Source organism: Eptatretus burgeri, chromosome 11 (assembly GCF_056783735.1).
Source record: "Eptatretus burgeri isolate ZD-2024b chromosome 11, Ebu_testis_v1, whole genome shotgun sequence".
In the NCBI taxonomy this organism is placed as follows: domain Eukaryota; kingdom Metazoa; phylum Chordata; class Myxini; order Myxiniformes; family Myxinidae; genus Eptatretus; species Eptatretus burgeri.
The window spans coordinates 89,665,807-89,681,085 of record NC_140971.1 but is presented as its reverse complement, the minus strand read 5'-3'; the positions used below and the strand labels follow the sequence as shown (position 1 = coordinate 89,681,085).

Genomic DNA, 15,279 nt, shown 5'->3' with positions numbered 1-15,279 from the left:
TTCATTGGTTGGGCATTAAAGGGGAACCCTAACGCTCAGCCCACCTCCATGCCAATATATCCCTTTATACCCAACAAAATAGATATGATGAGTCTTTTTCCGATTTATAAAGTCAGTAATTTTGCGATTAAAATTCGAAATCATCACCATTTAGAAAGCCAATTTTCCCTGAGTAGGGGTCAGCTTTTTGCGGGCTCCAATCATGGTACCCTTTCTTGTGGCAATGTTTTTACGGCCGGATGCCCTTCCTGACGCCAACCCTTCAGTCGCCTTCGACCCTGCAGGGATAATTACCAGTATACTGGTACTCATTTCGCCGACCTCGGAAGGATGACAGGCTGAGTCAACCCCCCTGATGTTAATTCAGTGGCCAGCGGGGCTCGAACTCAGGACCCCGAGGATCCCAAACCACCACCCTAGCCACGAAGCCAACACCAGGCTATGATTATAATTCGAAATTCTCTTCATATTTAGCCGCAACGTCGCACCATGAAGTCGACTGCCATATTCGTACTGTCTCCGGGTTAAAATTGCGGGACAATACACAACTCAAACGGAGAATAATTTTCGATTTTTCACAAATATTCCGGGTCGATACGTTCTTAGCACTTGTGTAGCAATACAAACCGAGATGGTTTCAAATAACACCAATGGCCGAAAGACCCAACGTTTGCCAGAAATTGGATGAGGTTTGTCCGAAATACCCGAGTGTGGATCGGGCCTACAAAATGTTCACTTTTTTGCTCAGAACATTTTACAGAGCACTGTTATGAAACAACAGAAATGGCTCGAACTTGTGGTTATCCACCACAATAGAGAGGGAATGCCATACCCATGATTATGTGGAAGAAACAACCATTGCTCGAAACTGTAATACCAGCTCTACCCAGCCACCAGCATATGTACATGGTTAAATTGAGCAGTCAATGAAAAACCTGTTGCCATTGCATGGCAGTTAACACAAGAGCACCTAAAAATAATCTATCAACACAAATTTCTGCAAATCAAATGAACCACCATGTATTTATAGTGAAGAAAGTGGATGTACGTATGTATGAATAAATGCATGTATGTATGTATGTATGTATGCATGTCAACTCCGAGAGGATTTGATCGAGTACGCCAAAACGTTCAGGGTCCCCACCCTCCGCCCTCCACAATTCCCCATCAACCATCACCCCCACAATACCCACCAGCACCCCTCACTACCCCACCCCCCTCTCCACCATCCCCCATCAATCTTTTCCATTATACAAACCACCACCCCATACCTTCCGTCCTCCCCAAGCACCACTCCCTCCCTCCACTGGGGTAGGACATCGACACGGCACGACACAAACGGTATGAGGGGAAGTATGAAACGGGACAATCCCAGAACATACAAGACAACTGGTCAGCCTGCGATGGTGGGACAAAGCATGTGACCCATTTTGTCAGTGCCGTGTCAATGCAGTGCCGTATCTTGCTGGAGTAGTACAACTGATATATAAATAATTCCCTTATAAATTGTCAAATGAATGGAAAAACAAAACCTACCAATCTGAAGCAAACATGTCAGGTCAGGTCAGGTATGGGAGCATGTGCCAGAGCATGCGCCAGAGTGTCGCTGCGTCCACTTTCCGCTGGTACTCCAGGGGCCTCCGTCTGGCCATCCCCCAGGTAGATGCCTGGCCCATCCCCATCTCCTTGAGATGCCGATCAACCTGCTGCAACCACGAGGCAAGTGCTCGGCCCATTGGCCTCTTCCACTCAGGAGACTCCCTCACTAAGAGAATCTGGTGAGCAGGATCAGCGTCAGGAACACGAGCCACATGTCCATACAGCCGCAGCTGATGCTCACGGACTATGAAGGTAACAAATCTCCTTTGAGTCTCTCTCAGCAACTGCTCATTGGACACAAAGTCCGACCTGCGATAGCCAAGGATTCTCCGAAGAGACCTGGTACCAAAGGAATTAAGTCTCCATCTCAGATCCTTGTTCAGAGTCCAAGTCTCGCATCCATATCACAAGACTGGAAGCACCAAGGACCTGAAGACTCGGACTTTCGTCCTCCCGCACAGATACCGCAGCGCCAGACCCCATGATCCAGTAAATCCATGACTCCCCAGGCCCGATGCAGATGTCAATTGACCTCTGACTCACAGCCAGCAGAGACATGAATATCACTGCCAAGGTAAGTGAATCTCTCCACGACCTCAACATCCTCACCACAAACAGGCACAGACAGGACAGCAGCTTCAAAGATGTCATTGAAAGCCTGGATCTTAGTTTTGACCCAAGAAACTCATAATCCCAGCGGCTCCGACTCCTCATTCAGCACCTCAAGGGCCCTCAAAAGGATATCTAAAGTCTCCGCAAAGATGACTGCATCATCTGCGAAATCTAGGTCAGAGATCTTGACATTCCCAAACGATGCACCGCAGCTTGATCTCTCCGACATCCTCCCGAGAATCCAGTCCATATAAGTGCTGAAAAGTGTGGGGGCCAGTACACACCCCTGACGAACTTCAGTAACAACTGGAAATAAGTCAGAGATGGTACCACCACATCTCACAGCACTCTCAGTACCAGAGTAGAGTTCAGACAGCAGATCGATCAGTTTTGGTGGCACCCCACGAAGACCTAGAATCCTCCAGAGGGCATCCCGATTCACTGAATCGAATAAATTGTCAAATGAATGGAAAAACAAAACCTACCAATCTGAAGCGAACATGTGACTGGCCTTTTCTTCTTCACGAACACTTACGCCATCTTCCTCCGAATCACTCGCACAAGGCTCAAAACGATACGGCTCCACAATTCCCCCAAATGAGTTTCCACCACTACTTTTGTCTCCAATAGTTTCTTCAAAATCCCACTAACCTGTTTCAACATACTGGGAACCTTCAGAGATGCTAATGAGAGTGGAATCAGTATCAGAATCCAAGATCAAAATATACCGTTTATGAAAAGCTGCCATTTGGATCAAGGTGGGTTCATAGTGTGACGTCACTGGCAAAATCGAAAATCGACAGTCTATGGATATTTTGGGCACTTTGTGATTGGAAAAAAAAAAGTTTCAAAAAAAACATCCCTTCAAATGAGACCGTGATGATTTTCAATGGTTTGCAGAAGAAAAAAAATAATTGGATAAATTGGGTTCCCCTTGAAGTCAGAGGACCAGTCTATCAGAACTAGATGTTGGCGGACATTAAAGATCCCATTGGGTCATTTCATGAAGAGTAGGTACGTAATTGTTATTGCCACAAGCACGCCCAAATTCCAAATTGTATCCCCATCCCAAAAAAGACGAGCAGCGCGGTGACACATTCTTTGCATTTAGTCTTATCTAATATAACGACGAACTTCATTATTGGACCTGACGGCCATAGGAGAGGATGGATGGAGATGCTGCACATTGGCAATGAACAGGCTATGACAGGGTTGTTCTGTTTTTATAATCTAGCATTATTTGAAGTTGCAGCAACAGATTGGATATTGTGTTGTCAGTAGGCTTAATTTTAACTGCAGGTCGATTCCATGTGGAGGTCGATTCCCCCAACCAACACCCCAAAAATATTGCCACATTAATCCCGTCTGAGATGATTCGAGGAAAGGATTTTTTTTTTAAAAACCCCTCTTCCTCCCCTTGGTAGGGGATAACCACAACCACCCCACCCTCTGCAGTGCTTATTTGTACAAAAATGTACCTTCTGTCCATACCTTTCATACGAGATACTGGAAGACCCCAGTTTTTGTCAGGGGTGCTCCTGAAAGGCGCGACGAATATAGAAACAACGTAAATCAAAGGAATTTTTCTCATAAGAATTAAATGAATAAAGGAGGGTTGGGGGGGGGCTGTTTGGGAGGTGGGTTGTGTTCCTAACGTCAACACCACCTATTATATTTCACTTTTTACCTTTGATATTACCCTTATTTGGTTAACTAGTACGTGCCCGTAAAAAAAAAAAAAAATTTAATAAATAAATATCCAGACCGCGAGCAACAAACAACCACACAGGCCGTTTCTTCGCTCTCACGTGCTCGTACGTGCGTGGCCCGGAAGTTCGCATATTATTCGCAGTAAGATTATTCGCAATTTAGTTTTAATAACCAAATACTCAATTAGCGCCAACGTATTTTACCTTTTCGCAATGTCGGGGGAAGGAAAAACAAAAAGAGAAGAGAAGAGAGAGAAAAATAATTTTACTTCCTGGTTCGGAGCATACCAGCACTCTGATGTTACTGAAATTTATGCACCGTCTCATATGAAAACGATCATAACTTGCGGCATTGTGTTTATCTATAAATGCGCATAAGGAATCGAGAAATTTTTCGAATACACGAAGTCATCACTCTCTGGAAGTCCGTACGTTGTAACCTGTAATGGCGAACGCGGCTGAGCTTCCCTTCCCCATCGGCCACGCCCATGCAACAACGTGTCTTGTCATTGGTTTGGTAAATAAATGGCCATAACTTGGGAAGCACTTGTCCGATTAATATCAAACCTTGAAAAGGCACATCCTCAGGTCCCCAGCAATATACCTGGCAAGTTTCAATTAGATCGGACCAGTGGTCGTCGAGAAACAGCGGTCACAGACACACACAGACACACACACAGACACAGCTGGAATTATAGATAGATGACAGTTGTATTAAAATACACATTTAAATAAAATAAAGAACATACCTTTGAATTTTAATTCTTCTTACCTTCGGTACCTCTTCTGGAGGTAGCCGTGACTTGCAATGAACATCAGTATTTTTATGTGGTACACGCCATAGATGGAGGCAAACTTAATAACCTGGCAACATCAACTACATGTTCACCAACATCCGTTTGATGAATAACATCTAATTTCACTTTTAAGGGAACACTTTTACACTGTCTCTTAGCCAGCCTACAGTACATTTATTTTGCATGACTCAAAGTAGTTTGTGCACAGGGTAGGTGGAGGTGAAGGCTACGAGAAAGGCCGGATGTTGTCAGCGACACAAGTGTGGGTTGAGACTATGCAAATCAGGTCGTGACATTAATAAAGTGACAACATATTTGCAAATGATGTAAAAGGGGGAGACGCAATCAGAGTATTACTGTGGTACATACTGTTATGCAGTTGTTTGAAAGGATTGGACAACCTTCTAAACAGTACCTGATATTGATGTCACCTGCGAACACTTTCACAAAAGCCCACTTTCTCTCGTACACAGTTTTTCCCATCCCATCTGTGGCTATTCTATCTGCTCTAGGCCGTGACATACTGAAACCTGTGGGGAAGCAGTTGCTCTTGGGTAGCTTGCTTTCTCAATATGAAAATCTAACCCAACTGAGGGAAATTTTAGTTCATTCCGTAAGGCTCTCAACGGGTGTGTGCCCACCTTGAGGCATGCCAGAAAATATCATTGTGCAAATTTCAAGGCTAAGCTCTCTAACCAATCTCATTCATCCCAAGTCATGGCTGAATCTTGTCAAGTCAATCTCGGTTGTATGCTTCCCCTCAACCCGAAATGGTATTACTGCAGACTCTGCCTGAGATACTGCAAAATGTCTAAACTCTAAGGGACTACGGTGCAGTAATTGGTCTATTTACCTCCACTATTGGGACTATCCCAATACTACCTCCACACTATCCACTATATTTACCTACAGTATGTATTGGGAAGGTGAAGGTTGTTACATTTTTATCCCTTTCTGTTTGTTTGTTTGTGTGCAAGATATCTCAAAAAGTTGAGGACACATGCAGATGAAATTTTGTGGACAAGTTGGGTGTGAGACAAAAATAACTGATTAGATTTTAGTGAAGATCCAGATGTGGATCCAGCTACTAGGAATTTTTTTTTAAGTGATTCTTCACCATTGAGAGATAGGGTCAAAAACGATATCTCAAAAAGTTGTGGACGAATTCTGTACGAAACTTGGACACATTGGGTGTGTGACAAGGAAGAATTGATTCAAGTCTGGTGAATATCTGGATCCAGATACGAGAATTATTTAATTTTCAAAATGATTCTTCACCATTGAGAGAGTGGGCCAAAAACGATATATAGCATGATATTTCAAAAATGTATTGGGCCAGTCATGTCTCATGGATCAGGCATTGCGTGACAGAGGCATGCGCTCTACCGAGTGCCCTTCTTGTTTGAGTTCGAATTTGCCTCCAAATCTTGTGCACCCAACATTATCCCCATTTTACCCCCCCCCCCCCTTTCCTGATTTCTGTAGCATTTAATCCAAATGCCAGGATCTGAAAAATGAGGTCAAGAGGACATGGAAATTGAAAAAAGCTGAAATTATACCAGTGATAGTTGGAGCTATAGGAATGACAAAGAAAACCCTTACTGAGCACTTAAAAATCGTTCCGGGGAATATCACTACAAACAAACTACAAGTGGAAGCGGTCAGAGGTTCAGTCAAGATTTTGAAAAGAGCCCTTGGTACGAGGCTATGAGAACGAAGTTTCACAGTTTGGTTCATAAATCATGATCCTTTATCAAAAATGAAATGGAGATTTAGAGTTCTGGGAGAACTTCCACCCACCTTCTGAAAAAACACAAATAGAGAAAACAACCAACAAAGTGAAAACCTGTTTTAAGGAATCCTTAAATATTTATTAAAAATGAAATACAGACATATGAAATTTACACAAGTATTCAACCCCATGAGTAAATACTTTGTAGAAGCGCCTTTGGCAGCGATGACAACTTCAAGTAATCTTGGGTATATCTATCAGCTTTGCACATCTGGATTTGGGGATTTTCTCCCATTCTTCCTTGCAGATTTGCTCAAGCTCTGTTAAATTGGATGGGGAGTGTCAGTGAATAACAATCTTCAAAAGTCTATCCACAGAGTCTCAATGGGATTCTAGTCTGAGCTTTGGCTGGGCCACTCAAGGATTTTCATGTTTTTGTGCTGAGGACATTCCAGTGTTGCTTTGGTTGTATGCTTGGGGTCATTGTCCTGTTGGAACGTAAATCTTAGCCGCAGTCCAAGGTCTTTTGCACTCTGAAGCAGGTTCTCAAGGATTTGCCAATATTTGGCTCCATTAATAGTTCTCTCTATCCTTAAAAGTCTCCCAGTTCCTACCGCTGAAAAACATCCCCATAACCTGATGCTGCCACCACAATGCTTCATGGTAAGGATGGTGTTAGATGGTAAGGATGGGTGATGAGTAGTGCTCAGTTTCTACCAGATGTCGCACTTTGCATTCAGACAAGAGAGTTCAATTTTCATCTCATCAGACCACAGAATATTTTGCCTCATGCTCTCACTCTTTCACACACCTTTTTGCAAACTCCAGGCATGTCGTCATGTGCCTTTTTCACAGGAGTGGCTTCCGTCTGGCCACTCTCCCATAAAGTCTATATTTTCTGAAGTGCTATAGAGATTGTTGTCCTTCCTGCATGTTCTCCCATCTCAGCCAAGGAACTCTGCAGTTCTGTCATTGAGTTCTTTGTCACCTCCCAAATAAAAGTCCTTCTTGCCCAGTTTGGTCAGACAGCCAGCTCAAGGAAGAGTCTGGGTAGCTCCATATTCTTTCGATTCCCTAATGATGGAGCTCACTGCGTTTTTTGGGAACTTTCAACGCTCCAGAAATTTTTATATACCCTTCCACAGATCTATCCCTCCTCACAATTCTATCTCAGATTTATACGGACAGTTCCTTGAACTTTATGGCAGAGTTTCTGCTCTGACATTCACCGTCAACCGTGGGACCTTACGTAGAAAGGCGATTTTCTAAACCATGTCCAATCAATTGAATTGGCCACAGGTGGTCTCCAATCAAGTTGTAGAGACATTTCAAGGATGATAAAAAGAAAATGGATGCACCCAACCTCGATTTGGAACGTCATAGCAAAGGGGTTGAAAACTTATTGTCAAGACATTTCAGCTTTTCATTTTTAATGAATTTGTAAAAATGTCAAAAAAAAAAAATCCACTTTGACATTATGTGCACCAGCCACAGAAAAATCTCAATTTAATCTGTTTTAAATTCAGGCTCACAACAAAATGTGAAAAAGTCAAGGGGAGTGAATACTTTCTTAAGGCACTGTATCAGTGTATCTCATACTTTTGATACAGTCTGACATCCTGCCTCACTCTCCAAACTCTCTGCTTGACATCCAAGGCCAACTCCACGCATGGCTTACTGACTTCCTCCACTCTCAAAGCCAACGTGTGGCTCGACAGAATCCTTTCATCTCCTCTCCTTGTCCAGACACTGCCCCAAGGCAGTGTCCAGGGCAGAGTCCTTTTCCTGATCTTCATCAATGATTTCTCCGACTGAAAAATCCTCCATCTATTCACTGATGACTCCACCCTCTGTCGTGACGTCGTTCATCCTCCAGACAGGCAGGCTGCAGCCTCTTCCCTCTCTTGAAGCCTTGACAAAAATAACAAGCTGCAAAAAACACTTGCAATATGTCTTTCAATCCAGACACATCTCATACTCTCACTTTCTCCCTCCAAAAGGACCCTCTGGCAAGCTACTTTTTTAACAATCCTCTTGAGGAAGTTAAGTTATTCAAACTCCTGCATCTCACAATCAGCCATGATCTTTCTTTGGCAAACCATGTTTCAGAGTTGGCCTCCAAAGCCAGCCACAGACTGGGCATCCTCAGTTGATCAAAGTCATTCCTTGGAAAATCAGACTGACTCAGTCTCCAATACCTAGGTCCGTAGTTCATTGAAGTACTGCCCTTTATGGCCTGATATCCCAGAATCACATCTATCCTGGTTTCTGTGGAATGAAAGCAAGTGTATCTGTTTGCACCCACAGACCATTTTGTACACCAGATTTTCCATTTGAAATGTTTCTCAGCTGTCCTCACAAGAAACATACATATTACCTATATCTCACAGCAATGCCGAGCAGTCATGCGACAGTGTGTGGACTTTGAAAGGACAGCCTGGGCAGAGAGCTTTGCGCAATGTCACATACCTCCCAACCTGGGACCACTGATCGAATAATGAAGGGTTGCACAGGTTGCGTGTGCATGCGTGCGTGCGGTGTTGCTAGTTTAGGAGAGAATTGTGCACGACAAGTGGAGTTATAATGCTGATTTGGTTGCCCATTTCAGGTTGTTGATAACAAGACAGCTATCTATCGGGCTCTGTAGTCTACTGTATCTGCCTGTGCACTTTGATAATGCACAAGGGTGTGGGAGAAGGGATAGCGCACTTCCGAAGCCCCGGATTACATCATTCTGCTGGGTGATGTTAACACAAGTATTTAGCTTGACCGAAAGGCCATCCTCGAGTTTGTTTGCCCATGGGTTTAACAAGGGAAAAGTCCCATGTACATGCTTCACAAGAAAAAAAAATGAGACTTAAAAGAAACACTGAACAAATATAGAACGAACTAGAAGGGCACTTGGTAGAGCGCATACCTCCACCACGTAATGCTTGATCCACCGGAACACATCGGGCCCAATACATTTTTGAAATATCATGCCATATGTCATTCTTGGCCCGATATGCCCCGGTTAGAATAGGTGTACCATATCCCTGTGTGTCGTAAGAGGTGACCAGGGTTGCGTCACAAAAACCTATGCCAAATCATTATGCGGACAACAAAACGAATTTCCATAGCGGATCGGTCGAGGCCCGGGTTACCAGCGATCGCTACCGGTACCGGTGGTCAGCAGGGTACGAGTGGAAATTGTGTTACTGCTGGGCGAAGGAGGAGAAGGAGACTGGGAAGGCGAGTCCGGAGGCAGTGGGAGAGGGGGAAGGGTAGAAGTGTGGAGGTGAGTTGGAACTCTGAATGTTGGGACGATGACTGGCAAAGGGCGAGAGTTGGCTGATATGATGGAGAGAAGAAAGGTGGACATACTGTGTGTACAAGAGACCAAGTGGATGGGGAGTAAGGCTCGGAGTATTGGAATCTTCGGGGTAATCCCAGGGTAATCTTCGGGGTAATCCCGAAGGAAGATTATGTCAAGAGAGTATTGGAGGTGAGGAGAGTATCTGACCGAGTGATGAGTGTGAAGTTGGAAATTGAAGGAGTGATGATGAATGTCATCAGTGCATATGCCCCACATATGGGGTGCGAGATGGAATCTAAAGAAGATTTCTGGAGTGAGTTCGATGAAGTGGTGGAGAGTGTATCCAAGGATGAAAGAGTGGTGATTGGAGCAGATTTCAATGGGCATGTTGGGGAAGGGAATAAAGAGGATGAGGAGGTGATGGGGAGGTACGGTCTCAACAAGAGAAATGTGGAAGGGCAAATGGTGGTAGAGTTTGCAAAAAGAATGGAAATGGCAGTGGTAAATACGTATTTCAAGAAGGAGGAAAACAGGGTGACGTACAAGAGTGGAGGAAAGTGCACACAGGTGGATTACATCTTAAGCAGGAGATGCAACCTGAAAGAGATTAGAGACTGTAAGGTGGTGGCAGGGGAGAGTGTAGCTCGACAGCATCGATTGGTAGGATGATTTGGGAGGTGAGGTTGAGGAAAAGAGAGAGGGCTGAACCAAGGACCACATGGTGGAAGCTGAAGGAGGAAGACTGTTGCGTGGAATTTAGGGAGGAGGTGAGACAGGCGTTGGATGGTGGTAAAGATGGGTGGGATGATTGGGCAACGACAGCAGAAGTTGTGAGGGAGATAGCGAGGAAGGTACTTGGTGTGACATCTGGACAGAGGAAGGAAGATAAGGAGACTTGGTGGTGGAACGAGGAAGTACAGGAAAGTATAAGGAAGAAGGGGTTGGTGAAAAAGAAGTGGGATAGTCAGAGAGATGAAGAAAGTAGGCAGGAGTGCAAGGAGTGGCGGCGCAAGGCAAAGAGAGGTGGCAAAGGCTAAGAAAAAGGCATATGACGAGCTGTATGAGAAGTTGGACACAAAAGAAGGGGAAAAGGATTTATACCGATTGGCAAGACAGAGGGACCGAGCTGGGAAGGATGTGCTGCAGGTTCGGGTGATAAAGGACGAAAATGGGAATGTGCTGACGAGCGAGGAGAGTGTGTTGAGAAGGTGGATGGAGTACTTTGAGGAGCTGATGAATGAAGAAAATGAGAGAGAGAGAAGCTTGGAAGAGGTGGAGTTAGTGAATCAGGAAGTGGGGTGGATCAGTAAGGATGAAGTGAGGAAAGGCGGTTGGCCCAGATGGTATACCAGTGGAGGCATGGAAGTGCTTAGGAGAGATGGCAGTGGGGTTGTTAACCAGATTGTTTAATAAAGTCTTGGAAAGTGAGAGGATGCCGGAGGAGTGGAGATAAAGTGTACTGGTTCCAATTTTCAAGAACAAGGGTGATGTGCAGAGCTGTGGAAATTACAGAGGGATAAAGTTGTTAAGCCACACCATGAAGTTGTGGGAAAGAGTAGTGGAAGCTCGGTTGAGAGGAGAGGTGACGATCTGTGAGCAGCAATATGGGTTTATGCCAGGAAAGAGCACCACTGATGCAATGTTTGCTTTGAGAATGTTGATGGAGAAGTATAGGGAAGGCCAGAAGGAGTTACATTGTGTGTTTGTGGATTTAGAGAAAGCTTATGATAGGGTGTCAAGAGAGGAGTTGTGGCATTGTATGAGGAAGTCGGGAGTGGTGGAGAAGTATGTGAGGATTGTGCAGGATATGTATGAAGACAGTGTGACAGCGGTGAGGTGTGCGGTAGGAATGACGGGCCGGTTTAAGGTAAAAGTGGGATTGCACCAAGGATCGACTCTGAGCCCCTTCCTGTTTGCATTGGTGATGGACAGGTTGACGGACGAGATCAGACTGGAGTCTCCATGGACTATGATATTCGCGGATGACATCATGATCTGTAGGGAGAGTGGGGAGCAGGCTGAGGCGAGCCTCGAGAGGTGGAGGTACGCACTGGAGGGCAGGGGAATGATAGTCATTTGGAGTAAGACAGAGTACATGTGCGTAAATGAGAGGGAGGGTGGTGGTATGGTGGCGTTGCAAGGAGTTGAGGTGGGGAAGGTGGATTGGTTTAAATACTTGGGATCAACTGTCCAAAGTAACGGAGAGTGTGGTAGAGAAATGAAAAAGAGAGTGCAGGCAGGATGGAGTGGGTGGAGAAGAGTTGCAGGAGTGATTTGTGACAGAAGCGTAGCTGAAAGAGTGAAGGGGAAAGTATACAAGACGGTAGTGAGACCAGCTATGTTGTATGGTTTGGAGGCGGTGGCACTAACAAAAAGACAGGAAGCGGAGCTGGAGGTGGCAGAGTTAACGATGCTGCGATTCTCGTTGGGAGTGACTAGGATGGACAGGATAAGGAATGAGTATATTAGATTGACTGCACAGGTAGGACGGTTTGGAGACAAAGTGAGAGAGGCGAGATTGAGATGGTTTGGACATGTGCACAGGAGGGAAACGGAGTATATCGGGAGAAGGATGTTGAGGATGGAGCCGCTAGGTAGGAGGAGAAGAGGAAGGCCAAAGAAGAGGTTCATGGATGCGGTGAGGGCGGACATGCGGGTGCTTGGAGTGTCAATGGAAGATAGAGCGAAACGGAGACGGTTGATCCGCTGTGGCGACCCCTCACGGGAAGAAGGAGAAGGAGGAGAAGGAGGAGGAGGAGGAGGAGGAGGAGGAGGAGGAGGAGGAGGAGGAGGAGGAGGAGGAGGAGGAGAAGGGGAAGGGGAAGGGGAAGGGGAAGGGGAAGGGGAAGGGGAAGGGGAAGGGGAAGGGGAAGGGGAAGGGGAAGGGGAAGGGGAAGGGGAAGGGGAAGGGGAAGGGGAAGGGGAAGGGGAAGGGGAAGGGGAAGGGGAAGGGGAAGGGAAGGGGAAGGGGAAGGGGAAGGGGAAGGGGAAGGGGAAGGGGAAGGGAAGGGGAAGGGGAAGGGGAAGGGGAAGGGGAAGGGGAAGGGGAAGGGGAAGGGGAAGGGGAAGGGAAGGGAAGGGGAAGGGGAAGGGGAAGGGGAAGGGGAAGGGGAAGGGAAGGGGAAGGGGAAGGAAGGGGAAGGGGAAGGGGAAGGGGAAGGGGAAGGGGAAGGGGAAGGGGAAGGGGAAGGGGAAGGGGAAGGGGAAGGGGAAGGGAAGGGGAAGGGGAAGGGGAAGGGGAAGGAAGAAGGGAAGGGGAAGGGGAAGGGGAAGGGGAAGGGGAAGGGGAAGGGGAAGGGGAAGGGGAAGGGAAGGGGAAGGGGAAGGGGAAGGGGAAGGGGAAGGGAAGGGGAAGAAGGGAAGGGGAAGGGGAAGGGGAAGGGGAAGGGGAAGGGGAAGGGGAAGGAGAAGGAGAAGGGGAAGGGGAAGGGGAAGGAGAAGGAGAAGGAGAAGGAGAAGGAGAAGGAGAAGGAGAAGGAGAAGGAGAAGGAGAAGGAGGAGGAGAAGGAGAAGGAGAAGGAGAAGGAGAAGGAGAAGGAGAAGGAGAAGGAGAAGGAGAAGGAGAAGGAGAAGGAGTCATTCTTGGCCCTATTTCTCAATGCTGAAGAATCGATATAAAAATTAAATGATTCTCGTATCCGGATTCAGATCTTCAACAAAATCAAGTCAATTTGTCGTGGTCACACACCCAACCTGTCCACCAAGTTTCCTCCGAATCTGTCTTGAACTGTTTGAGATAACGTGTTATATATTAGTTTAGCCCCATCCCTCAATGGTGAAGAATCACTTTAAAAACTAGAAGGGCACTCAGTAGAGCGCATACCTCTCCCCTGTGATGTCTGATCCACAAGAACATAGCTGGCCCAATACATTTTTGAAATATAATGTGATATATCATTTTGAGCTCTCTCTCTCAAGAGTGAAGAATCACTTTAAAAAATAATAAATAAATAAATAATCAGATCCGGATCTGGATCTTCCCCGAAATCGAATCAATTCGTCGTGGTCACACACCCAACGTGTCCATCAAGTTTCGTCTGAATCCGTCCACAGCTTTTTGAGATATCGGGCTATATATCGTTTTTGGCCCTATCTCTCAATGGTGAAGAATCACTCAAAAAATTCTAGTAGTTGGATCCAGATCTGGATCTTCACCAAAATCTAATCAGTTCATCCTTGTCACACACCCAACCTGCCCACTAAATTTAATCTGGATCCATCCACAACTTTTTGAGATATCCTGCACACAGAGACAGACAGACAAACAGACAGAGAGGAGTGAAAACAACCTCCTTCATCTTCATTGGCAGAGGTAATAAGTATATGGCAAGATACAAAAAAAAACGACACACTTCATGCACATTAAAATGATTGGCTCTGCCATCTTTCTGTATAGATCTACCGTAAACATTTAATACACAGATTTACATATGTGGGATGTGGACTTACCAGCGCTCACTGGTCCAACTCCCCACGAGTGAAATCAGAGAAAACATCAAATCGCGAGCATTGCCCATCAAGAACCGTTCCCGTATGGCGTATACCATGGCTTCAAGACTTTAAGTTGCCATCGAAGTTTGCAAACAGATGAAAACCATCTTAAAAAAATGAAGCTCTCTCTCTATCGAGTGCAGGCTGTAGCTGCTGGCTGCATCATTGGTTGGGACGCGGCAATGCTGCTGATGCAGTGTCCCCCTTACCAGTACACTGGTGCTCATTTTGCCGACCTTGGAAGGATGACAGGCTGAGTCAACCTCCTGGTGTATTTTTTGAATTCAGCGGCCAACGGGGCTTGAACTCAGGACCCTCGGATCCCAACCCGCCACCCCAACCACTAAGCCAACACCAGGCTTAAAATGAAGCTTAAATGATGAAAATTATTCATCGCTTTCGTGCAATTTGTCTACATTCTACATTCGTCATGCAATTTCCTTGTTTTCAAAGGAATCGTATTTTGCATCATTTAAATCTGAAGCGTGCACTGAATTTTACTTCAGCGGCTGCGATTGAACTTGCGCACGCAGACCAGTATTGCTCGCATATCACGCACGGAAATGGAAAGCGGCATTGCAGCTCTCAGCACTGGGGTGCGGTCGAAGCTATACATACTCAGCATTTGGAAAATGATTGATTCAATGAGAAGCTATAAAAACTCAGTACTGTGTCGACATTGGGGAAAATGATCGATTCAGAGAATGATGCGAGAGTCGAACGTGAAGATATGGATTTTGAAGTGATGCAAACCATTTCAATATTTGGTATGTCCTTCCTTCCACATGTCCGTAAAAAAAAATTAAGAAGAACCCTTCTAACCCACCATGTTTCGTTCGTTTCTTGTTTGTTGTTTAGTCTTTTTTTGTGTTCAGGTTTAGTTTGCATCAGAACAGTAAGGTCACTGCACCTGTTGGGGAAGTAACTGTCAGTCCTCCACTGGGAAACTTTTTAAGTGGTGAAGGTGCTTCACTGCACAGCTTCCATGAGACACGAGTACAATTTTTTTTTGTCTTCTCGGGATGTTTGACAAAATAAATAATA

The 15,279-nt window shown here is 45.6% G+C and overlaps 1 protein-coding gene across 4 annotated transcripts in view; it reads right to left on the bottom strand.

The window, feature by feature from the left end:
- The window catches only part of CSK (C-terminal Src kinase), a 104,162-nt gene that overhangs the window by 38,275 nt on the left and 50,608 nt on the right, over positions 1–15,279 (bottom strand). The window lies entirely within an intron of this gene.